The sequence below is a fragment of the Balaenoptera acutorostrata genome, chromosome 3 (genome assembly GCF_949987535.1).
Source record: "Balaenoptera acutorostrata chromosome 3, mBalAcu1.1, whole genome shotgun sequence".
In the NCBI taxonomy this organism is placed as follows: Eukaryota; Metazoa; Chordata; class Mammalia; order Artiodactyla; family Balaenopteridae; genus Balaenoptera; species Balaenoptera acutorostrata.
This window is the reverse complement of record NC_080066.1, coordinates 140,007,251-140,034,480: the sequence shown is the minus strand read 5'-3', so window position 1 is coordinate 140,034,480 and position 27,230 is coordinate 140,007,251. Positions and strand designations below refer to the sequence as shown.

Sequence of the window (27,230 nt, the reverse complement as noted above, 5' to 3'; positions counted from 1 at the left end):
CTCTATTAATGATAGAAGACCTATTTGTTGCTCTAACTTTAAAACACACACACGGAGTACAAGAATATGGAAGTGTTATAAACCATGTACAGTCACTGAACAACAATGGGGAATATTTATTGAGGGCGTGCCGTGTGCCTGGCACTGTTCTGAGTACTTCATGTATAAGAACTTCTCTCATTTAATCATAACAACCTGATGAAGTTGGTACTATTATCATCATCTCCATTTTACAGATGAGGAAACTGAGGCGTATGCAAGAGAAGTGTTCCAGGTCACAGTTCTCTGAGACCCAGACTGCTAACTACTGTGCAGCCCCACATCCCAGAAAGCTCAGGTACAGTGACCAATGTTATTGCCAAATGCTGGCCTGGAGTGGACCTTTGACCAGAGTGGTAACCAATGTCAGTGCTGGCAGAGCAGGAAGAGCTCATTCCATCCTGCTCCTCTTTCTAGACACATGAGACTCAGAAAGGTGGAGTGAAGGAGCTGGGGCTCTATCTCCTGCTTTCCTCTCGGCCACTCTTCGCTCTACACCGTACTTCTCTCTGCTTTTTACAAATGTGCTGATTTTATTGGCAGCTACTCTAACAGCTGTGGTTTTGGCAAAGCTAATGCAAGAGGAGCTTTACTATTAAGTCAAAGTTGCAAACTAAGGGTTTCCTAAGTTCAAGTCCCCTATGTCAGGCATTAGTTATCACAGCAGGGTCATCACAACATGACTAAGCGGCTGCCAGACCTTCTGTTTTGGAGAGTAAGATTGCATCATCAGTTTCTCTGTCCTGGATATTATTGCATTTAAGATGAGTCAAATAGTTTCCTAAGATGGTCGAAAGCATCTGATTGGCTGTACCACAATTTGGTCATTTTGTTCATCTGAACATGGCTTAGACCAAAAGAATATATCCTGCCCAACAGCTATTTCTCTCCTCTTTACCATGTGACACAGAAAGTTTCTGGAGAGTGTCGCTAAGCCACCCTCCATTCCTGCATTCAGTTAACAAGCGCTGATGACAGCTCTGTTGAACATCAGGCAAGGACTGGCTTTTTACCGTATGATCCCCACTTTCACAGGATTAAATCTTCCAGGGGAGAGAGACAATCAAACCAGCAAGTACCATAACGTGTAATCATAAGAAAGGAAAGTTGAAGGGTTTATGTGACCCTGAGGAAGGGCATCCAATTCAGAAGGGGGGGCCAGGGGTCGATGAAGTCTTCTCTGAGGAAAGACCTGAGACCTGAAGGAAGAATAAGAATTACTCAGAGTGAATGGCCTAAGGAAGGAGAGAGAAAGGTAAGACAGGTAGAGGGAATAGCATGGGAAAGGCTCTGAGGTGAGAGAGAATGGCATACCCATGGACCTGGGAGGGGTCCCCAGAGCTATTTGTAGTCACTGATTTATGTGAAAAAGATTTTGTCTTTGTCCAGCTGGGGTTTGGAAATATACAGCCATAATCAAAACCAAGTTACAGGAAACGCTTGCAGGAAATGGGGTAGGAGTCCCCTCTGTTTGTATCATGTGCTGTGAGAGGTGGGGCTCTGTGTGCACAGGAAGGACCATAACACTTCAGGGCTCAAGCAGCCTCCAGCTGAGTGCAGCTTAGACACATTCCTCTCACTCTCCCTGAGTGATGACTAGCACCTCTTGCCTTAGGTGCAGTCTCTGTCAGTCTCAGAGCGGCCACAGCCTGGTCTGCCGGCCAAGAAGGGTTTCCTGCCCTGTGCATATCTGGGCAGTGGTGACAGCACTGATTGGAGTGAGAATAAGGTAACACTCAGACAGCACTTCTGTGGAAATCTAGAGGCTGGAGGCAACAGAGTCCTGGCTCAGGTGGCAAGAGATAGAGGGTATCACTCAGTTCATGTTATTTGGGAGCTCAAGAGCTTGCTGTGAGACCCCCAAATGGGCAAAAGTAAAAGTAGATTCTCCTCTCTTTATGAGAATAATGGAATAGGGGCAGAGCACGTCTTCAGCCCTGCTGGCACCCTGCTGCTAGCAGTGGCACCATGGGCAGATGCCAGCCTAGAGGGAAACCTCCATGGATTTGTTGGATCCTACGACTGACTTGTATTTGACTACCAGCAGCAGCAAGGGACCAATGGGACTACTTTGTGGATACCTGTAAGGACCCTGGGATTCTTAGAGGGGGCTATGTAAAAGAAGGGTTTTCTATGACCAAGCAGGGCGAAAGGGTCTTGGAGCCACTGAAATTTGGGCACAAATGGGTTTACATCCCTCCTCACCAGCTGGGAAAGGCGGAGATGTGAGTCACATCCAGAAGCCACCACCAGCATGGCTAAACATGATAAACTCTTGGAGATTAGAGGTGGTGTGTGGTTGAATCCTCTGTAGTAATTCTTACATGTCTTCCACAAAATTAAGTTTTATAAATATTTGACAATTTAATGACTGACTGCATGTCTTTCTGTTTGATCTTTCTGGAAGGAAAACCTCAAACCACGAAGGTATGAGAATTATGGTGACACAGAATGAGGTATGCATACCCCTGGTCATGTGCTTGGAGGGAAACTCCCTGGGACATTAATTTCTCTTAAATATTTTTTGGACAACAACTAAACATTTGAACTGATCTGGTAAGTAATTTAAAACATTTTGATTAGAACAGGCATGGCTATATTAAGGAATAGCATATTAAAAAGCACATTGAATCTATTCATACTGTGTAAGTGATATGTGAAACTAAATATAAAACAAAGGTAAAACAAGTGAAAAAAGATAAAACAAGTGATTTCAAATGTCAGACTTATACTAGGACACTTAGAACCTTTGCCTCCCCTCCCTCCTCCTGGGGTCTGCATCTTCACTGCCTTTGGCCAGTAGAGATACTTGAGTGGAAAAGTCTGAAAAAGCACTGGTGGAGCAGGGAAGAGGGACCAGGAGATACAAGTTCTAACTTTCTACTTTAATCATCATCATCATCATCATCCATCTTCTCCTTATTAATAATAATAGTAGCAGCAACAAAAACAGCTAGTTTCATCAAATGCTTACTAAGTGCTAAATACTTTTAATTTAAGCTCCAGTTCTACACACACACATACATCTTTTGAGGTGTATACTATCAATGTGTCATTTTATCAATTTACCAATGGGAAACTGATGCACAAACAGCTGAAGTTACATAAGGACTATGGGATGGAGCTGACTCAAATCCCTGCAGTCTGGCTTCAGACTCCACATTGAGCAATAGGACCTTAAGATGCCGACGAGCTCTGCTGCCCCCTGCTGGGGAAATAGGCTGTTGGTCCTAAGCCCAAGCAATCAGCTTTGGACTGCACCATTGGGGTAGCGGGCAAGAAAACTCAGCCTTAATGGCATGCTTTGTACTGGCGATGTCCAATGATCCCATTAGTATTTTCTTGCGGAAAGTGTGAATGTAATACAGTCAGAAATAGAGTAGAAGAGGCAGAGGCAATGAGGAAACAGTTTGAGGGGAAGCAAAGCAGGAAAGAAGAGGCAGGGGTTGATGCGGTCAGAAGTGTCCCCAATGCCCGTGAGCCCCTAGGAGAGATGACCTGATGGCCGAGTCCCTTTTATTCATTTATTTATTTTTGGCTGTGTTGGGTCCTCATTGCTGTGCACACGGGCTTTCTCTAGTTGCGGCGAGCGGGGGCTACTCTTCGTTGCGGTGCGCGGGCTTCTCATTGCGGTGGCTTCTCTTTGTTGCGGAGAACGGGCCCTAGGCGCGTGGGCTTTAGTGTGGCACGCGGGCTCAGTAGTTGTGGCTCATGGGCTGTAGAGTGCAGGCTCAGTTGTTGTGGTGCACGGGCTTAGTTGCTCCGTGGCATGTGGGATCCTCTCGGACCAGGGCTCAAACCCGGGTGCCCTGCATTGGCAGGCAGATTCTTAACCACTGCGCCACCAGGGAAGTCCCGGCTCTCTTCTTTTCGGTCTGGAAACCCGACACAATACCAGTTTAGTGTAGGTCCTTGGGCAAATCACTTCTTTACGGGTCTCAGGTTTCTCTTCAGTAAGTAAGGCAGTTGTGTTTTCAAGCCAGTGTTCTACTGCCCCACTGAGGGCAGTTGGAATGTGCATATGTGCAGGGAAGGGGGCAGGTTGATTGTCACAAAGACTTAGAGGGAGTTCACTGGCATTTAGCACCAGGAACCAGCCATGCTAAACATCCTGCTAAGGCCATTATTACCCCTGAGGAACACTGCATGATTCAGAGTCTGATTGTTTCTTCTTATAAAAATGTAAGTAAATCCATTTTAAGTTTTGAAGTTCTGTAAAATTAGCTTCTTTAGAGTTGAATGTTAAAATGTTCAAGGGAAGTGAAAAATAGCTCATGATTTATACAGAACTTTCCAAACAGGCATTTGAACACTGGATGATTTCTAAAGGAAACAGCTTTTCTGTGACTGGAGGATTTCTGGCATGTTTCTAATGCCTTCAAGATCTGAAGATCTAAAACCATGATCACATTAAACACAGATGTACTGTGAGCCGGAAAGTGTTCTGCTGATAAAATTGTATGGCATAGTTTTCTAGAGTTGTGGGAAAAAAATTTTTTCTCAAGCCATGGGTACCTGATTTTATTTATCTGCTAGTGAAGTCAGATGGAATGTTTGGCAGACTCAGACTGCGGCAGACTACGTTAAGGGCCCTTTCTGCAGGGCCAGCTGCAGTTGCCTTTTTTGGTCTTCCTGGATCATCTGTGAACCTATGACTTAACTTTTAGGCGTTCCTTATTGCCTATGTTATTTTTGTCATATGTGGGTACCATGTGCATTATAATTATCTTAATATTTTTTATCAACTCACTTTTTAAAATCTTGTTTGCCTTCTAAGTATTTTCTGTGAAATGATGGTTTGATAGGTGATTTATATTTTTCAAATATACTTTAAAATATATGCATAACTATTAAAAATTTTAAAAATTCATCCATATATTACCTTAAATCCTCTTGAATAAGTGTAACCATAACCATAACCTATAGCAATAATAAAAAGGAGTTTTAAAAATCCAGATTCTATATAGAAAACATAGGGATTAAAAGAAAATAAATAAACCTGTGTTTGTAATATGGGTATGTATAAGCTTATGATAGAGTTGACTTAAGCATGAATGTGAGTGTGTGTGTGTGTGTGTGTGTGTGTGTGTGGGTGGGTGGGTGGGTGTGGGTGTGCAGTCAATTACATATAATATTCATTGTGGCCTAAAGTGACATTCTGGTATTAACTTCCAAATACTTCTTAATAAGTGGTGAAATACTCAGCCGGCATCACCACAATGAATTACTATTGCTATGGCCAAAAGCAAAGAAATTTGACATGTGAGTTAGTCTATTCTGGCTTTTCTAGGGTGGATATACAATTTCCTTTAGGCTGTGGAAACCACTGAAACAGATCCTGTGGCAGAGACAAGGGAATAATTATAATGCTTGGCCATGGACTTGAAGGTGAGGAAGGAGAGAAGTGAGGACATGAGGGGGGTGAGGACAGTTAAACAGGGTTAATAGATTGTGGTCCCAGTGAAGGTGAGTACCAGAGGCCCTGCCTTTTCTATCTGACCTAAGCGTTTCCAGGAATGGAGACATGAAGTCCAAGTTGCTTTAAGTCTCACAGTCAAACTCCTATTCTACCCACAGACCCACATTACTGGGGAGAGGTTCGCATGTGGCCAAAGACCCCTCCACCAGATAAAGTCATAAGAAGAACTTAGACCTTTCTTCTATTCTTTCAAACATATGGGTTCCTCCATCAGCTATGCCTTCTTCTTCATTACTGAATACAATAATAGCTTCACATGTAGGGAGGACCCTCAGTGAGTCAGAATTCTCCTTAAGTCAAAAGGAAGGATCCTATTTACAGGAAACTAGTGCCAGCTCATTTTCAGGTTGACACTGTCCATAGAGTTTATTGATTTCTCTTGCTTCTTGCAAGCGCCAAGGGGACAGGGATTCTCACCTGCTTTGCTGAGTCTGAGCACCAGGGTTTAGCACATAGAAGGTTCTTAATAAGCATTTGTTGAATGAATGAATGAACCTTAGCCTTTCCCAGCTTCCGTGAAAAGTGCTGCAAGACAACTGAGAAGAAAATAAGGAAGGCTGGGTCTCTGACATTTGTTGATGGAGAGGCTAGAAGCCCATGAGGGGTGGGGTCAGGAGGCTTTTCCGTGGACTCTGCCACACAGGCCAGAGTGAACCCCATGATATGCACCATGACCCCCTGTGGCCCTTCTTGCAGCCCGTTTCAGAGACCTAGAACCTTAGCCCAAGACTGCAGATGCAGTTCCTCTGCCCCTGGTCCGGCAGTTCCCACTGATTTAGAGAGAAACTGTCTGATGTATACAGTTTGTCTGGCCTTCAATCTTCAGTGGTCTTTGCAGTTTGAAAATTATAGTGATGCCTGGCTATTCAGTGCTCAGACTTCCAAATCCCCTCCCTTTTGCCCCAGGAGCAGCCACAGCTCAGAAACCTAACTCCCTCACCCTGTCTTTCAGGAAGAGTACCCCACTGGTAGCGCAGTCCAATTTCATTTTAGTATTTCAATTAAAGTAATTTTTAAAATGTATCTCTAAGAGCGACTTAATTTTTCTAGCCTTGTAAGATTTTCCCCATTTGAAAAAATTTCTAAATCGTAGGAAAAAAGCCCTTTGACAGATATCAAAAGGTAGTGTGTGGATGATTGATTTAGGGTTTGGAAAATAGGTTTACCGCATGGAAATCATGGCCGGAACCCATTTCACACAAAGTTAACCCGCAGACGTGGTTCGGTGTCATCCTTAGTGTGTGTGTGCCAACCACTTCTCTAACCACACAGGGACTTTTTAAGGTTGACGACGGGAGGGCGCGTCTTAACTCATCAGCGCACACCTACTGGGCGCGAGGCATCGCAGGCCGGGATTAAGTAGTTGCGCGGTCGTTAACAAGCCCCTGGGAGCCGGCGGCGCGGGTCCACGTCCTCCCCGAGCGTCACGGGGGGCTGAGTGCCAGCAGGTGCGGGGTCAGGTGAAGCCACCGAGAGCCCGCCTGCCCGGCCCGGGAGTTGGATCAGCCGCGGCCCGCCAGGCGTCCGGAGCCCTGCTCGCCGCGGGGCCTGGGCGCGGGCAGGCGGCGAACCCCGCACTCCCCGGGCCTCGCGGGCGGGCAGCCTCCTCCCCGTCCTCGAGCCGGGCGGGCAGCTGCGCCCACGCTCGCCGCGTCTCTCGCGCACCCCCGAGCGCCAGGGGCCGCCTAGGGGATTTGTCAGCGCGCCCTATATAGCCGCAGACAGCTGCCATCTGTTATGTTTAGTAACAACCCCGCGCCGCTCCCTCTTCCGGTGAATAAGCCTGCCTCGGTCATTAAGCCAGGAAGTTATTTTTTTTAAGGATTCCCACTCCCTCTCTCAAGCAGGCTTTGCCCGTTACGCAGCGGCTGAGTCTTCAGCGTCGAATCCTCCTTTCTCCCTGCCTCCCTGCTGGGAGCAGGAGGCCGGATTCACTGCTGGCCTGGGCCTATCGGCAGGTGCTTCAATAAAAAAGCTGAGAGAGCGCCTCGCTCCATGGGTTCAGTGAAGAGAAAAATCTGTGATGTGTGCACCATTTTAATGCATCACATTTCAGTTCTGCAAATGCGAAGTGTAAATTGGGTTAGAATATGATTGTGAATCAGACCAGACGTCATAATTAATTTATCACCGTGCTCCAGATACATCAGCTAAAATAATATGAATTTAAAGTAACGGTTCCTCTTGCCCTTGTGTTTGCTGGTGAACTCTTAAAGAATATATCACTGGAGAAATAAAGGAACTAAGATTCCAGTCTCTTCTTGTGTTGTCAAAGCATGAATGTAATTAAACATTCTCAACCAAGTTTCTTCCACCAACTGAAATTGAATTTGCCCACTGACACTTTATATCAGCCTATGTCCCACTCTCGTTGACACATCCTGAGCTGCTGATAAACATTGGAGATGAACTTTTTCGTATTTCAGGCATATTTGAGATGCCTAAAGTTCCGGTCCCCCAACTGACTGATTGTTAGAATTTACTAGGACATTGTCACTCGAAGTGTGGTCTGGGAAGCAACCGCAAAGCATCACTTTCAAGACCACTAGAAATGCAGAATCTCAGGCCCCACCGCAGACCTATGGAATGGGAATCTAAATTTCTAGCAAGACCTCCGCATTAAAGTTTGAGGAAAACTGCTCTTTTTTAAAACCACAAATACCTTTGCCCAAACGTCTATATGTGTTTAGTAAGCAGCAGAGGTGATTCTTATAAGTTGAGTAGTTAGGTTTGGAGGTCACTGGTCTCTAAGGCCTAAGGTTCAGGTGACTTTTATGCTCGTGACATCAGCCAAATTTTTGAATCAGTAAAACTGTTTAAAAGTTTGGTGCAGGTGAGTTTATCGTTTGGTTGTCCGTGAATTACAGATACAAGAAGGTTTATGAATTATTTGGTTAAATAACAGCACATTTATTGCTCCATTAGGGAAGCTCAAAACTGGGAAGGTGGATTTTCTCCTAGTATAACTGGCTCATTCACTCCCAGACTGAGTGTAGGCATGAGAGAATCTTTTGCTTGGCCATTAAAGCTGCTCCCTTCCCCCACCCCCTATTCAAATGGTCTGACTTTATTTATAACAGTACCTTTCATTCAGAAGAACACAAAAGTCCTTTATGCTGATGCTCAGCACTGTTTAGGGCTGTGTGAGAGGACTAGGTCTAGTTCTGGACTTCACAATAAAAGAGGGATGTGGAGACCTTGGCAAAGTTTCAGAAGAAATTCCTAAAGCTTATTTTTACAATTCAAAGTGAATCTTCAAATTGTTTGGCATTATCTAGAAAATGGCCATCTGTCCATTGACATAAACAACATGAAATGAGCCTTCACTGCAGCTTGAGAGATTTTCAGTTTTAGAGAGAGAAGTATTGTAGGAATGCGTTAGAGAAAAGAATGTCTCTGGACCGCAAGTACTCAACCTTGGTTACACATTGCAATCAGCTGGGGAGGTTTAAACAAAATCCCAATGCCAATTATGTTGGGATCCTTTGGGCGGGACCCAGGCATCGGTATTTATTAAAGCTCCCCAGGTGATTCTGATGTGCAGCCGAGGATGAAAACAGTGCTTCTCCAACTGTAGTGTGCATTGACACCATCTGGGGATTTTGTTAAACTGCAGATTCTGATTCAATAGGTCTGGGGTCAGCCCAGGTCTTCTGCGATTCTAGCAAGTGCTCAGGTAATGTCCAAGCTTGGTCCATGTGCCAGGCTTTGAGTAGCAAGAGGCTAGAGGCCTTTGAAATTAGACTAAACTCTCTCCCAGGAAGAGTCCATGCTCTTATTTTTAGGCCATCTCAGAGTCCCTATGGCTTTATGATATTTGTCAACGTGCAAAAGTGATAAGTTCAAGTATTATATAAACTGATGAAAGGAAAACCAATATCAAGAACACTGCTTTGGATGAAAATCTTTAACAATGATCAGTATCTCCTTGAATGGAAAAGTAGCAACAGAACTTAAAGGACGGAAATGTTCCCAGCTTTCCTGGACAGCACCACCATCCCTCTTCTCATGCTACGATTTCCTCAAGATGGCTTTGGTAGTAGCAGAGTTGTCATAATGGTATCTGGTTGAGTACAGGGGCAGCTGGGGTGCTGGCTTTGCTGTATCTGTGCTGGTAACATCTGGTCCAAAGTAGAGCCATCTCAGAACCTAGAGGTTTCTCTGAGTTCTGGGCATAGGATACCCAGCCATTTTGTCAAGAGATCCTATTCAACTGTCAACATGATGGGGCCAGTAAGTAGAGCTAAATTTTAAATTTTAAAAATGTAAACACATCCAAGTGATATTAATAGCTAACCTAAATGACAGGGCTTTACAAGTACTATCTCATTTAGTCCTCTCAACAACCCCTATTTACAAATAAGACAACAGAGCTTGGAGAAGAGCAGACACTTGCTGAGGCCACACGACTCAAAAGCAGCAGAGACAATATTGGAACCCACTTCTGCTTGACTCCAGAACCCTCCACATTGAGTTCATCCATGATAACAGATCTAGCTTGCTGTTTGGAATTTTCTATTGGATATTTCTGCCACTATAAGCAGTGTGTTCATGTTTTCCCTAGGCTGTGGACTAAATATTTTTTAAAAGCAGCCTTTTAATTTTTTAATTAGCCTGGTTCCCCAAAGATAAAGCTCTTTAAAGGTCAGATGTTAATTTAATCCTCTTTGGGTTATTGCTGAAAAAGATCAGCCGAATTGACCTTGACAAAAACCGCCTCAGAGGCCTGGGGACAGACAGGCTCTTCAATATAAGTGAACACAGACAACCGCTGTTACGGGAAGAGGCATTTTCTTTGCCTTTGATAGCAGGCAGATTTGTTTTTCTTGACAAGACCCTGAGTAAAAAGATTTAATATCCATCTTCAATGTGAATCGAATCGTGTCCTACTGACATTAGATCCTCAGCCCTGGGGAACACCAGGCTGGCCGCTGAGGGGCTGCATTAGGCCGACTCAATGACCATGAGAAGAAACGGAGCGTGACAGGAGCCGAATCACATCGCCAGAAAGGGCGGGCTCATCACATGCTCACTGGCCTGCCTCCACCACAGAGCCTAACCAAGTACAAAGTCAGTAAAGGCCCACAGTTCAGATGACACTTTCCTAAGGACAGTCAGAGTTTCCAAGATATCAACCTAAAACGCAGATTTTGCCTGAGAAGAACAAAAATCTGTCAGCTTTGCGTCAACATGGTAGCAAACAACTTTATACGTGACCAACACAACAAAGTATTACTGTCCTGGGCCTGGGCCAGGATAAAGATGGGGGCCTGTCGCCCACCCCTGGGCCTGCCACCTCCCCCGCATGGCTGGAATGGGGACCGTGATGACCACCGTCAGCTGAGTGGATGCGTGGCCCCAGCTGGGCCAATCAGTCCTTCCCTGGAATTTTTTTTAAAATTTATTTATTTTATTTATTTGTGTCTGCGTTGGGTCTTCGTTGCTGCACGTGGGCTTTCTCTAGTTGCGACGAGTGGGGGCTACTCTTCATTGTGGTGCACGGGCTTCTTGTTATGGTGGCTTCTCTTGTTGCAGAGCACGGGCTCTAGGCCCACGGGCTTCAGCAGTTGTAGCACACGGGCTCAGTAGTTGTGGCACACGGGCTTAGTTGTTCCGCATGGCGTGAGGGATCTGCCCAGACCAGGGCTCGAACCCGTGTCCCCTGCATTGGCAGGCGGATTCTTAACCACTGTGCCACCAGGGAAGTCCCATTCCCTGGAATTTTTAAAAGTGGTTGCAGAGAAAGGAATCTCTGCCCTCCTAGTGACAGTGGAGGAGGGATTGAGATTTAGGAACTGTCAGCAGCCTCTTTGCCTCCCACAGGGTGGAATCTGGTCTGCCCAGCACAGAGGATAAGAAAGGCCAGGGAGAGGTGGGGAGAGTGCCCCTGTGGCCCAGCTGCCTTCCTAACCAGCCACAGTTTAATTGTTCAACCATAGTTGCCTAACCTAGTCTGGTTAAGTTTCTATCACTTGCCACCAAGAAAGTCCTGACTCATGCAGGGGAAGTGTGTGAAATGTGATGTTAGCCCTCCTCTTCATTTTCAGTGTCCGCTCCTCTAAAATGGACAAGCAGTACCTTCCTGCAGGGGATACTGGTTTTTTTTCCCATTCCAAAACCAGCCGGCTGATGGCTCCTTCCCCAAGGATCTGGCCCCCAGCTTTCTTCCATGTGGCTTTAAGAAAAAGGAGAATTTCAAACTTTCTCCTTTGGGGGAAATCTGCATTATTTTTTTAAGAATGGAAAAAGGGATGCATTTCAGCTCAATAAGCTGATGACTGTAGGTACTTTAGGAGAGAGCAAGCCTTCCAGCTCTTGCTGCCATGACATCAGTGTTGACCCTAGAGGTTTAGTAATGGAAAGGGATGGGCATTTGTGGAATGTGCCTGACAATGTGTGAGGCACACTTTACAAAATACCCTTTCTCATGAATCCTCACAATCACAGATAAGAACTCCTAGTCCATTTTGTACTGTAGCTGAGAAATATTATGATTTTAACTATTTTCTAATCTTTTACCCATATCCTTTCTCTTACCATTCAGATATCCGTGGGGACTTTCTAAATGCCTTCCGCCTAGGGTGGGATCAGTATCCTAGAAGAAAGAGGGAAATTCTTGGTATTTGAGTTCAATGGTAGATTTTTTTAATCTATAGTAGATTTATCTGACTTTTAAATGTAAGAGCCAGGCACTTGAATAATTTTTCTTTTTTTAATTCTAAAAGCTTGTTTCTCGATACTAAGGGCCAAAGACAAGAGGACCTAGAGTCCAGACTTTAATCTATAAACTCAGAGTCAGCAAGTTACAGCCTGCAGGGGTAAAGCTTTTGTAAATCAAGTTTTATTGGAACACAGTCACTCCCGTTTATTTATGTATTGTCCATAGCTACTTTTGCACTAGAATAGCAGAGGTGAATGGTTGCAACAGAGACTGTGTGGACTGCTAAGCCTAAAATATTTACTCTCTGGCCCTTTTTGGAAAGTTTGCTGACCTCTGCATAAACCATAGAAAAGAGGAAGAACACAAGAAGAAGTGGTGTCTTCTCCCCCAAAAAGAGATAAGGGTTTGACTTGCAGGAGGAAGGAAGAAATTGAAGGATGGGTGACTAGAGCTTAGAGCCTTCTGGGCTCTGGAGAATGGGCACAGAGCCTACCATCCTGAGCCAAGTCCAAAAGGGGGAGAGATAAAAACCACAGATCATCTTGGAGGAAATTGGAGATCTGGGAACCTTTGCCGGAGGGTGGCCACATGAGGAGTCTTGGGGCAGCCTCAACACAGAGTGGTCTACAGAAGCATCTGGAAGTTTCCTACATGCCCTAAAAAGGGCTGGAGGTGACTGAGAGGGCTGGTAGCCTGGATGAAGCCTCTCAGTTTTGATGTGGGAATGCTGTCAACAAATGGAGCAAACATGTTGGAGACCCCAGCAGGACAAAAGCATCAGCAGAGACAAAGCCAATATCCAAATGCCATCAAGGTCAGAGGCTGTCACATGTCCTGGATGCCCCACTCTGAATGCCAGGATAATTTTTGGAGCCCCTATTTCACCCTTGGAACTCAAACTACTCCTGGAGAGGAGATGATAGAGAGTGGAGTCTTTGTCTAAGTGGTTTCCAAAAAGTGCTGAGTGGGCTGTCTGGAGGGTTTATGTTTACCTCATTGCTAACAGTATCTTTTAGCTCATCCTTCAGAAGTTCTGACCCAGTGAAGTGTCATCAGTAGGGCAATAATACTAACTCATCTCACTCTTGACACTCTAGCTGCTGTTGTCTGTATTGCACTTGTGGTATTTGGTTGCAGTACATCTCTACATACACGACCCCAGGGATATCTTGGGAGAGGGGCAGATCAAGATTGTGAGGGTTGTGGAGGGTATATACGGGTGGAGTGTATGGTCAGGGCATCAAGATGGCAGTTCTCTTGCTCTCTGTACATCCCCTGCTTGACTAGTCCCTGCTTCACTTATATCCTACTCACCTGACTGACCTTCCCTCTTAATTATAGAGCCTAATCAGTAACTGCCTGTGTGTTTGCCCCTGGCCCCAGCTAGTGATTGTTCTAAGTGTTAGACGAGAAAGGCTCCACCATGCTAGGTTATCAAAAAGAAACATCTGCCCCAGTGAGAATCGTTAACCCAAGTTGCTGTGAGGGAGGTGCTCCTCTGCTGGTTTCCCTGGTAACTGATGAGCCAACCTGATGTCAATTCCCCCTATAAATGGTAAGCCTCTACTCCACTACCCTTCCCTCACCAGTAATGCCATGTCCTGCGTGCTGTCTGCCATACTCAGTCGGGTGTTGTTCCAGGACTTGGCTTCACACTTGTAAGTTTCCCTATCCAATAAACCACTGATGTCTCTGTCACCGTCTCCAGGCACTTTCTTCAGTCTCTCGGCTGGACAATTACAAGGCTTGCAGGTCTGTGAGGCGCAGCCCAATACTGCTGTAATGGAAATGTTCTATATCTGCACTGTCAAGCGTGGTTGCTACTCACCACACGCACTTGAACTATGGCTGTGCAACTGAAGAATTGAACTTTTAATTTTACTTCACCTTTATTAAATTTATAATTTAAATAGCCACAGTACAGGTCTAAGAGATTAAATTATTTCCAGGTATCAAATGTACTAATACCACTTTAAAATTAAAAGGAGTAACTGAAGAAGCCCATTTTGAGGGTTAGTGGACATGGTGACCTCTGTTTTCTAGTCCCTTCCATCTTTTCTCTGGAGTAAATTCCTGGAGTGTTCCTGGCAGACTCTCCCACGTAATACAGATCAGAGAACCCAGATGAAGAAGCAAAACACAGTTTGACATGAGGATGCCCTAAGAGCTTTTATTTTGATCCTCACAGGCCATCTGGTGCTGGTATAGGAAGATGGACAAAGAGATCTGAGATGAGGAAAAACACAGATCAAAAAAGAAACGCAAGGTAAGGAGCAAAGGGTGGAAGGACAGGGTTGGGGCGGGAGGTGATATAACCTCCCCAGCTGCCTGGCTTCCCACTCCCTGGCCCTCGCAGACCCGTCCTGATCAGCCTCCCACACCCAGCTGTAACTCGTCTGCCCTCATCCCTTCTTTCCTCCCCGTCCGAGCCTGTAATTACTGACACCGGGTGCACGGCTTCCACTCATCTCCTGTGACTTCATCATTCTCCGAGCTATGAGGGGTAATTTGCCAACCTCCATGGAAGCTTCTTTTTAAAAGCAGGATACGCTGGGTGTAATGTTACATCACTAAGAATCCTTAGACAATAGAAAAGGAAATGGAATTTACCCAGGGAACAAAGGAGTCTGCAGCTCACTTTTCTTTAGCCCTAGATAGCCATGTGGAATTGACTGCAGGGCTTTGGGGTACAAAGGCTGTGCCCAGAAGGGGGAAGTGTCTTGTTGCAGGAGAAGTTTCTGGGTTTGGTAGCCCCAAGTGGGGCATTTGCTCCACTGCGAAACTGAGATTAAGGCAAGGAAAGAAAAGGCTGTGGTTCATGCACTCAGCAGATTGCCCGTGGGGACCACAGAGTGGTTAGGAGCCTTGACTTGAAGGCAGACTTCCTGGGTTCATTCCCTGGCTTAACCAGTTAGTAGTAGGGCACCTGCACAGGTCAGGCTCCTTCTCTAAGCCTCAGTTTTTCATCTGAGCAATAGGCTGATTACCATGCCTACGTGATGGTATTATTTTGAGGATTTAAGTGAGATGCTGCAGGGGAAGCGCTTAGGGTAGTACCTGGCTCGGGGCAGGCATACAGTGTCAACCATTAGGTGGTGCTGGTCTGATTGGCTTTGCCTGGCCCTCTGTGAAATTGTTGTGGGAGAGAGTAGCCATGTTCTTTAGGGCATAGCCTTCTAAAACTGTCCTGTTCTGTATCTTGAAGGAGGGAATGATGCATCTGAAGCTGGTTTTATGCATCTCTTGTTTCTGTGGGCCTCCATACAAGTCTCTTTCCTTAGGAAGGTGGCTGAAAAAGACTACTCCCTCCTTTCACATCTTCACATGGTCACAGGGCTGGGATAATGAGGTACAAATCCCAAGGGTCCCTGGCGGGTTCTCTGGTCTTTTCAAGACCAGTGCATTTTCCAAAGAGTCAATTCTGGAGGATTCAACAATCCCATTTTATTCATTTATTTTTATTGAAGAATAGTTGATTTACAATATTAGTTTCAGGTGTACAGCATAGTGATTCAGTATTTTTACAGCTTATACTCAAAAGTTATTACAAGATAATGGCTCTAATTCCCTGTGCTATACAATATATCCTTGTTGCTTATCTATTTTATACAGAGTAGTTTGGATCTGTTATTCCCAGGCCTCTAATTTGCTCTTCCCCCTTCTCTCTCCCCTTTGGTAACCACGAGTTTGTTTTCTATGGCTGTGAGTCTTAATAATCCTATTTGAGAACTCAGGTCTCCCTGTCACCCAACCCCACCCACCCCTCTGTGGCCTATGTTGATTTTGAGGAGTTTGTGGGAATGCCAGTTCCGTGGCCATGTTCCTTCTTCTGAGAGGGACTTAGGAAGGATGTAGCTGGTCAAGGACTCAGGAATAAAATGGAGTGGTGGTGTGGGGCCTCTGGGAGAAGAGGATGAGAGGGAGCATCAGACCCCTGCCCTCAGATGAAAAGGGTGATGATCAGCCACAACCCGTCTCCCCTAACTAGCCTATGAGACTTCACCTAAGCCCCTGGCAACAGATGAAAGCACTACCTACCCTCCACTTACAAAAGCAACAATCATGGTCTACAAATTAGAAATTAGACCAAATTTAGTCATACAGATACAACCCATTCATAGCCCTTGAAAAGTCCCCCTGGCAGGGAGGGGCAATCACTGCGGACGGCCTTTGCCCCTCTTCCCTTGCTCCTAGTTCCATCCGGGCAAGACCACAGTGCTGGCTTTTGTGCTCCCAAAGGCTGAGAGCCTGATGGAATACATTTCAAAGGTGATTTTTCAACAGTCTTGCTTATGTGGTGATCTTGAGGTTCTGTGGTGGAAATATTATTTGGCCAATTTGAACTTAAAACCCGAATGGACTTTCCAAGCAGTGTCTGCTTTAAAATGGTACATAAACTATTCCTTGTTATCCATTCAATTCGGCTCACCCTGACCTGGGAAGTATATACCTGAGGCCGAGGGCTCACCCTGCCTGCATAGCAGTGGGTGGGAGCCCCCATGTGAACCTTCCTCCTGTCATGGGGACCATGAGGCTGGCTGTTAAGGCCGGGGACACCCAGGGAAACAGCCATTTGCTGTTCAGTAGGAACCTCCAGCTAACCACTGTGGTTTATGGCTTTGAAGAAGTTGAAGGTGCCACAAAGAACATAGCAAGAGAAGTTCATCTGAATCTACACATTCCAAGACAGGCATTGGAGCTATGCCCATGAAAGGGTGGTGTCAGCTGACTTGCTGACAAGCCAGGGATGATGAGGTGATTGGAGAGCTGAGAGCACTCAAATCTTCCTCAAGTCCCAGGTGAGACTCCCGTTAGCCCAGCCAAAGTACTCACCTGGGCTCAGAGCAGCCCTGGGGGAAGAGTTAGCAGCTGTTTGAACGACAGTGGCAGCCTCTGTGGACGCTGCCCCTGCCCTTCTCTCTTCCATTTGCAAAAGCAGCTGCACCTCCACAGACTGGCTGTGCCTGCTCCCCAACCTTTCTTGGCCCAGCAGAACTGGGTGGGACATAAGACTATGTGTGGGAGGCTCCAGTATAGGGCTTTATCTGCTGTTTCCATAGTAACAACTATCACTTACTGAGCTCTCATTAGGGAGAAGACCCTAATTAAGCAATTGATCTGCATGCTTGACTGAGGGCAGAACTAAAATTCAGCATCAGGTGGACACTGTCACTCTTCACCCCCCTACTCCTCATAACCATGTGCAACATCAGAATGTCAGGAATCAAGTCTTTTCCACATCTTTATCTCCTACACAGATTAGCTCAGGGGCTTGCTTATACTGTTGAAAATGTTAAGTAAAATCCTCCACTAACGTGCCGGATATGATCTGAGTCCCTGCCACACTTGCAGATGATCTTGACTTACCCACATGACCTTGCCACCCTAGGTCAGAGGTTGGCACCTGAATCTAAGGCAGCTATCCCACAGCCCAACAAGACTCTTGAGAATGGCCAGCCAATCAGGTTCTCTCTCTTGGGGAATTTGAATTACAGGTGTGTGGAGGGAGTTCATCAGTTGGTAGCAGCAAAGTTGTAGAAACAAGTAGAGTCACAAATGTGGTGGAATCTTGAAAGTAAACAGCAGTGACTGCCTGTGAGTAAGAGGCTGGAGCTCTTCTGTTCTTGAGTGATGTAACCCTGAGGCTTTATTTGTCTACCGTAAATTACATGCTATATTTAGGAGCATGTTTACTCTTCTGTAACCATAATCCAAATGTATAAATACTCTTAAGAGTTTGGGAACATAAACTAAAATGAAAAACAGCTGAACAGATAGTGTCTTTGCTGAGCCCGTTGTTTTGAAATTCGGGACAAAACCAAACACTCCACCGCCTGCACCTTTCATCTCCCTTCCCTTCCTCACCCAATTCCATGGTCTCATGTGGTTGACGGGAGTGGGATCTCTGGCCATGCAGGCTGCTACACCTAGACCAGAGGCCACTGCTTTGTTCCCCAGAGGGGCTGTGGGTTGAGAAACCAAGCTATTTGGATAAGTTGTGTGTCTGGCCAGGGAGGAGCATTCCCAGGTTGCAGTAGATACAGCATGGGGTCTACTGTTTCCCTGTTGTGCCAAACAATAGATGCCGTCTAATGTGTAAATGCTTTTGTCGCTTCCTAGGTATTTAATTTTTTCCAAATGTGCATTTTTTTGGTATCATTATAGTTTACTTGTTTTCAGATAATTGGGAATTGAGTATGTTCAGTAAATCTACATATATCCATATAAAATGCAAACATGTTTACATGACAGGCATTGTCAACAAATGTGACATGATAACCAACAATGACTATATTCTAGAAAATAAAGGCTTGGGTTCAGCTAGTAACATGACCAGCTAACAACATAACATGATTTTTGTAGTAATATAAAATCTTTTTCCCTAAATAATTGTGGATTTGAGGATATCCAACCTGGATACAGTTAGAAGAAATAAAATGTCATGGAGTTTCTGTTAGGATATTTTTCTATAAATGTTTCCCAGAAGATACAGTGGTTCCTGAAAATTCTGATCACCAGTTGGTGCATCTGGGTAGGACTTTAAAGTGTGGGGTTGTCAAGAAGCAAGGGATTTCCAGTCAAGATGGAGTATCAGGGACCAGATTTTTCCTTCTACATGAAGCAGTGATGGTTTTTGGGACATTGGACAATCAGGCAGCAAATCACAGGGATCCCTGAGAGAAGGGAAATGTATAACATGAGCCCTGTGAATGCTCCAGCTTCCTGTCTGGGGAGAGACTGTGGTGCAGGGAAGGGGAACAAGATGGTGCCCGGTGACCCCCCCCTGTGTTGAGCAGACAGAGTTGGGAGTCCAGGGAAACCAAGGTCACTAGAATTCTCAGGAGAAAGTCTCTGAGAAAACTGAAGAGGAAAAGAGCTCTAGAGATCTGCAGAGGTTCCTGCAAGTCTTTAGCTGAGTTCAAATCAGCAGCACATACCTGTTAGGAAACTATGTGAGGTCAGGGACAGAAACCACCCAGCACTGAATGGTCAGTAACACACTTTATGTGACTTCAGTTTGGGAAATTTAAAAAGTATCATCTGGAGGAGGGGTGCTGGGTGGGGAGATACATACCCAGGTGTTTGCAGTGGAAGTGGGAAACCTGTAGGTTATGGTCCAGCTGTGCTGCACCAAGGTGAGCAGGAGCAGGGAACAGCTCCTAAATATAGTAGCTGAGATACATGGAGGTGGAGACTGGTGGAGACAAGATGGTGGAGTAGAAGGACTTGGGCTCAACTCCTCTCATGAAAACACCAAAATCACAACTGACTGCTGAACAACCATCGACAAAAACAAACAAACAAAAAACTGGAAACTACCAAAAAAAGATATTCTACCTCCAAAGACAAAGAAGAAGACACAACTAGATGATAGGAGGGGCACATTCACGATATAATCAAATCGCATACCTGCCAGGTGGGTGACCCACAAACTGGAAAATAATTATATCGCAGAGGTTCTCTCACAGGAGGGAGAGTCCTGAGCCACACGTCAGGCTCCCCAGCCTGGGGGTCTGGCATCGGGAAAAGGAGCCCCAAGAGCATTTGGCTTTGAAGGCCAGAGGAGCTTGAGTGCAAGAGCTCCACAGGGCTGAGGGAAACAGAGACTCCACTCTTGGAGGGCACACACAAGTTTTCACATGCACTAGGACCCAGGACAAAGCAGTGACTTCATAGGAGCCTGGGCCAGGCCTACCTGCGTTTCTTGAAGGGCCTCCTGAAGAAGGCGGGGTCGACTGTGGCTCACTGTGGGGGCAAGGAACTGGTGGCAGAGGCCCTAGGGAATGTTCATTGGTGTGAGCTCTCCTGGAGGTCGCCATTTTGGCACCAAGACCTGGCCCCACCCAACAGCTTGCAGGCTCCAGTACTGGGACACCTCAGGCCAACAACCAACAGGGTGGGAACACAGCCCCACCCATCAGTAGACAGTCTGCCTAAAGTCATAATGAGCACACAGTTGCCTCTAAACACACCCCTTGATATGGCCCTACCACCAGAAGGACAAGATCCAGCTCCACCCACCAGAGTGCAGGCACCAGTCCCTGCCACCAGGAAGCCTATACAAGCCCCTGGACCAACCTCACCCACAAGGGGCAGACACCAGAAGCAAGAGGAACTACAAACCGGCAGCCTTACAAACACAGAAAGTTAGACAAAATGAGATGGCAGAGAAATATGTTCCAGATGAAGGAACAAGATAAAACCCCAGAAGAACAACTAAGTGAAGTGCAGATAGGCAATCTGCCTGAAAAAGAATTCAGAGTAATGATAGTAAAGATGATCCAAAATTATGGAAACAGAATGGAGGCACAGACCGAGAAGATACAAGAAATGTTTAACAAAGAGCTAGAAGAATTAAAGAACAAACAAAGATGAACAATACAATAACTGAGATGAAAAATACACTAGAAGGAATCAATAGCAGAATAAATGAGGCAGAAGAACGAATAAGTGAGCTGGAAGACAGAGTGGTGGAAATCACTGCCACAGAACAAAATAAAGAAAAATAATAAAAAGAAATAAGGACAGTCTAAGAGACCACTGGGACAACATGAAACATACCAACATTCACATTATAGGGGTCCCAGAAGGAGAAGAGAGAAAGGACCTGAGAAAACATTTGAAGAGATAATAGCTGAAAACGTCCCTAAAATGGGAAAGGAAAAACTTAAGTCCAGGAAGCACTGAGTAGCATACAGGATAAACCCAAGGAGAGACACACCGAGACACATATTAATCAAGTTGACAAAAATTAAAGACAAAGAGAAAATATTAAAAGCACCAAGGGAAAAGCAACAAATAACATACAGGGGACTCCCCATACAGTTATCAGCTGATTTTTCAGCAGAAACTCTGCAGCCCAGAAGGGAGTGGCATGATGTGTTCAAAGTGATGAAAGCGGAAAACCTACAACCAAGAATACTCTACCCAACAAGGCTCTTGTTCAGATTTGACAGAGAAATCAAAAGCTTTACAGACAAGCAAAAGTTAAGAGAATTCAGCACCACCAGACCAGCTTTGCAACAAATGCTAAAGGAACTTCTCTAAGCAGAAAAGAAAAGGCCACTGCTAGAAACAAGAAATTACAAATGGAAAAGCTCACCAGTAAAGGCAAACATAAAGCAAAGGTAGGAAATCATCTGCACACAAATATCATATCAAAACCAGCAATCATGAGAAGAGGAGACTACAAATGCAGGATATTGGAAATACATTTGAAATTAAGAGACCAGCAACTTAAAACAATCTTGTTATGTGTAGATGGCTGTATCAAAACTTCATGGTAAGCACAAACCAAAACTCTATAATAGATACACACACAAAAAAGAAAAAGCAATCCAAACACAACTCTAAAGATAGTTATCAAATCACAAGAGAAAAGAACAAAAGAGGAAGGGAAGAAAAAAGACCTACAAAAACAAATTCTAAACAATTAACAAAATGGCAGTAAGTACATACATATTGATAATTACCTTAAATGTAAATGGATTAAATGCTCCAGCCAAAAGACCTACACTGGCCGAGTGAATTTTAAAAAAAGACCCATATATATGCTGTCTACAAGATACCCACTTCAGATCTACAGACACATTACAGACTGAAAGTGAGGGGGTGGAAAAAGGTATTTCATGCAAATGGAAATCAAAAGAAAGCTGGAGTAGCAATACTCATATCAGACAAAATAGACTTTAAAATAAAGACTGTTACAAGACACAAATAAGGACAGTACATAATGATCAAGGGATCAGTCTAAGAAGAAGTTATAAGAATCATAAATATATCTGCACCCAATATAGGAATGCCTCAATATATAAGGCAAATGCTAACAACCATAAAAGAAGAAATCGACAGTAACACAATAATACTGGGGGACTTGAACACTTACATAATAATACTGGGGGACTTTAACACTTACCCCCACTTACATCAATGGACAGATCATCCAGACAGAAAATCAATAAGGAAACACAGGCCTTCAATGACACATTAGACCAGATGTACTTAATTGATATTTATAGAACATTCCATCCAAAAGTAGCAGAATACACATTCTTCTTAAGTGCACATGGAACACTCTCCAGGATAGATCACATGCTGGGCCACAAAGCAAACCTCAGTAAATTTAAGAAAATTGAAATCATATCAAGCATCTTTTCCAGCCACAATGCTGTGAGATTAGAAATCAACTGCAAGGAAAAAAACTGTGAAAAACACAAACACGTGGAGGCTTAGCAATATGCTACTAAACAACTGATGGATCACTGAAGAAATCAAAGTAGAAATAAAAAAATACCTAGAGGGCTTCCCTGGTGGCGCAGTGGTTGAGAATCTGCCTGCCAATGCAGGGGACAAGGGTTCGAGCCCTGGTCTGGGAAGATCCCACATGCCACGGAGCAACTAGGCCCGTGAGCCACAATTACTGAGCCTGCACGTCTGGAGCCTGTGCTCCTCAACAAGAGAGGCCGCGTTAGTGAGAGGCCCATGCATCATGATGAAGAGTGGCCCCCGCTTGCCGCAGCTGGAGAAAGCCCTCGCACAGAAACGAAAACCCAACACAGCCAATAAATAAATAAATAAATAAATAAATAAACCCAAAAGTTAAAAAAAAAAGAATGAAATCCATTTAAAAAATAAATAAATAAATAAAGTGCAAATTATTAAAAAAAGAAAATACCTAGAGACAAATGAGAATGAAAACATGATGATCCAAAACCTATGGGAGGCAGCAAAAGCAGTTCTAAAAGGGAAGTTTATAGCAATACAATCCTCCCTCAAGAAACAAGAAAAATCTCTAATAGACAATCTAACCTTACACTTAAAGGAACTAGAGAAAGAAGAACAGACAAAACCCAAAGTTAGTAGAAGGAAGGAAATCACAGAGACAGCAGAAGCAAGAATAACTACAATCCTGCAGCCTGTGGAACGAAAACCACATTCACAGAAAGATAGACAAAATGAAAAGACAGATGACTATGTAGGAACAAGAACCAGATGAAGGAACAAGATAAAACCCCAGAAAATCAATTAAATGAAGTGGAGATAGGCAACCTTCCAGAAAAAGAATTCAGAATAATGGTAGTGAAGATGATCCAGGACCTCGGAGAAAGAATGGAGGCAAAGATCGAGAAGATGCAAGAAATGTTTAACAAAGACCTAGAAGAATTAAACAACAAACAGAGATGAACAATACAATAACTGAGAAGAAAAATACACTAGAAGGAATCAATAACAGAATAACTGAGGCAGAAGAATGGATAAGTGACCTGGAAGACAAAATGGTGGAAATCACTGCTGTGGAACAGAATAAAGAAAAAAGAATGAAAAGAAATGAAAACAGCCTAAGAGACCTCTCGGAAAACATCAAACACACTAACATTCGCATTATAGGGGTCCCAGAAGGAGAAAAGAGAGAAAGGACCTGAGAAAATATTTGATTATAGTCGAAAACTTCCCTAACATGGGAAAGGAAATAGCCACCCAAGTCCATGAAGCACAGAGAGTCCCAGGCAGGATAAACCCAAGGAGAAACATGCCGAGACACATATTAATCAAATTGAAAAAATTCAAGACAAAGAAAAATTATTAAAAGCAAGGGAAAAACAACAAAAAACACACAAGAGAACTCCCATAAGGTTAACAGCTGATTTCTCAGCAGAAACTCTACAAGCCAGAAGGGAGTGGCATGATATATTTAAAGTGATGAAAGGGAAGAGCCTGCAACCAAGATTACTCTACTTGGCAAGGATCTCATCCAAATTTGACAGAGAAATCAAAAGCTTTACAGACAAGCAAAAGCTAAGAGAATTCAGCACCACCAAACCAGCTCTACAACAAATGCTAAAGGAACTTCTTTAAGTGGGAAATACAAGAGAAGAAAAGGACCTACAAAAACAAACCCAAAACAATTAAGAAAATGGTAATAGGAACATACATATCGATAATTACTTTAAATGTGAATGGATTCAATGCTCCAACCAAAATACACAGGTTTGCTGAATGGATACAAAAACAAGAGCCATATATATGCTGTCTACAAGAGACCCCCTTCAGACCTTGGGACACATACAGACTGAAAGAAATCAAAAGAAATCAAAAGAAAGCTGGAGTAGCAATAGTCATATCAGATAAAATAGAATTTAAAATAAAGAATGTTACAAGAGACAAGGAAAGACACTACATAATGATCAAGGAATCAATCCAAGAAGAAGATATAACAATTATAAATATATATGCCCCCAACATAGGAGCACCTCAATACATAAGGCAAATGCTAACAGCTATAAAAGAGGAAATCAACGGTAGCACAATAATAGTGGGGGACTTTAACAGCTCACTTACACCAAAGGACAGATCATCCAGACAGCAAATTAATAACAAAACAAAAGCTTTAAATGACACAATAAACCAGATAGATTTAATTGCTATTTATCAGACATTCCATCTGAAACAGCAGATTATACTTTCTTCTCAAGTGCACATGGAACATTCTCCAGAATAGATCACATCTTGGGTCACAAATCAAGCCTCGGTAAGTTTAAGAAAATTGAAATCACTATCAAGCATCTTTTCTGACCACAATGCTATGAGATTAAAATCAGTTACACGGAAAAAAGTACAAAACACAAACACATGGAGGCTAAACAATACATTACTAAATAAGCAAGAGATCACTGAAGAAATCAAAGAGGAAATCAAAACATACCTAGAGACAAATGACAACAAAAACACAATGATCCAAAACCTATGGGATGCAGCAAAAGAAGTTCTAAGAGGGAAGTTTATATCAAAAACAATCCTACCTTGGGCTTCCCTGGTGGCGCAGTGGTTGAGAATCTGCCTCCCAATGCAGGGGACACGGGTTCGAGCCCTGGTCTGGGAAGATCCCACATGCCGCGGAGCAACTGGGCCCGTGAGCCACAACTACTGAGCGTGAGCGTCTGGAGCCTCTGCTCCGCAACAAGAGAGGCCGCAATAGTGAGAGGCCCGCGCACCGCGATGAAGAGTGGCCCCCACTCGCCGCAACTGGAGAAAGCCCTCACACAGAAACGAAGACCCAACACAGCCAAAAATAAACATAATAAATAAATAATAAATAAAAATTTAAAAAAATCCTACCTCAAAAAACAAGAAAAACCTCAAATAAACAAACTAACCTTACACCTAAAGGAAGTAGAGAAAGCAGAACAAACAAAATGCAAATTTAGCAGAAGGAAAGAAATCATAAAGGTCAGAGCAGAAATAAATGAAATAGAAACAAAGAAATAAATAGCAAAGATCAATAAAACTAAAAGCTGGTTCTTTGAGAAGATAAACAAAATTGATTAACCTTTAGCCAGACTCATCAAGAAAAAGAGGGAGAGGGCTCAAATCAATAAAATTAGAAATGAAAAAGAAGTTACAGTGGACATCACAGAAATACAAAGGATCATAAGAGACTACTACAAGCAACTATATGCCAATAAAATGGACAACCTGGAGGAAACGGACAAATTCTTACAAAGATGCAACCTTCCAAGATTGAATGAGGAAGAAATCAAAAAGATGAACAGACTGATCACAAGTACTGAAATTGAAACTGTGATTTAAAAACTTCCAACAAACAAAAGTTCAGGACCAGATGGCTTCACAGGTGAAATCTATCAAACATTTAGAGAAGAGTTAACACCTCTCCTTCTGAAACTCTTCCAAAAAATTTCAGAGGAAGGAACACTCCCAAGTTCATTCTGCAAGGCCACCATCACCCTGATAGCAAAACCAGACAAAGATAACACAAAAAAAGAAAACTACACTTTTCTTTTCATCAGCCAATATCAATGATGAGCACAGATGCAAAAAACCTCAACAAAATACTAACAAACCAAATTCAACAATACATTAAAAGGATCATACACCATGATCAAGTGGGATTTATCCCAGGGGTGCAAGGATTTTCAGCATCTGCAAATCAATCAATGTGATACACCATATTAACAAACTGAAGAATAAAAACCATATGATCATCTCAGTAGATGCAGAAAAAGCTTTTGACAAAATTCAACACCAATTTATGATAAAAACTCTCCAAAAACTGGGCATAGAGAGAACCTACTTCAACATAATAAAGGCCATATATGACAAACCCACAGCTAACATCATATTCAAAGGTAAAAAGCTGAAAGCATTTCCTCTAAGATCAAGAACAAGACAAAGATGTCCACTCGCATCACTTTTATTTAACATAGTTTTGAAAGTCCAAAGCCACAGGTTTGTCATATGTGGCCTTTATTATGTTGAGGTAAGTTCCTTCTATGCCCACTTTCTGGAGAGTTTTTATCATAAATGGATGTTGAATTTTGTAAAAAGATTTTTCTGCATCTATTGAGATGATCATATAGTTTTTATTCTTCAGTTTGTTAATGTAGTGTATCATATTGATTTTGTGAATATTGAAAAATTCTTGCATCCCTGTAATAAATCCCACTTGACCATGGTGTATGATCCCTTTAATGTAGTGTTATATTTGGTTGCTAATATTTTGTTGAGGACTTTTGTTTTTATATTCATCAAAATACTGGCCTGTCGTTTTCATTTTTTGTAGTGTCTTTATCTGGTTTTGCTATCAGGGTGATGGTGGCTTCATAAAATGGATTTGGGAGTGTTCCCTCCTCTTGAATTTTTTGTAATAGTTTGAGAAGGATAGGTATAAATTCTTCTTTGTATGTTTGGTAGAATTCCCCAATGAAGTTGTATGGTCCAGAACTTTTGTTTGGAGGAAATTTTCTAAATTAATTTTTATTGGAGTATAATTGATTTACAGTGTTGTGTTAGTTTCTGCTGTACAGCAAAGTGAATCAGTTATACATATACATATATCCACTCTTTTTAGGATTCTATTCCCATATAGGTCATTACAGAGTATTGAGTAGAGTTCCCTGTGCTATACAAAATGTTCTTATTAGTTATCTATTTTATATACAATAGTGTGTATATGTCCCAATCTCCCAATTTATACCCCCCCCAACTTTCCCCCTTGGTAACCATAAGTGTGTTTTCTACATCTGTGACTCTATT

At 43.4% G+C, this 27,230-nt stretch overlaps 1 long non-coding RNA gene across 1 annotated transcript in view; it reads left to right on the top strand.

The window, feature by feature from the left end:
• The first annotated feature begins 952 nt into the window (after window positions 1-952).
• The window catches only part of LOC103005332 (uncharacterized), a 54,910-nt gene continuing 28,632 nt past the window's right edge, over window positions 953-27,230 (top strand). The window contains exons 1-3 of the long non-coding RNA XR_452025.3: window positions 953-1,294; window positions 2,447-2,495; window positions 14,368-14,445. This is a non-coding gene — a long non-coding RNA (uncharacterized LOC103005332). The remainder of the gene's footprint in view (window positions 1,295-2,446; window positions 2,496-14,367; window positions 14,446-27,230) is intronic.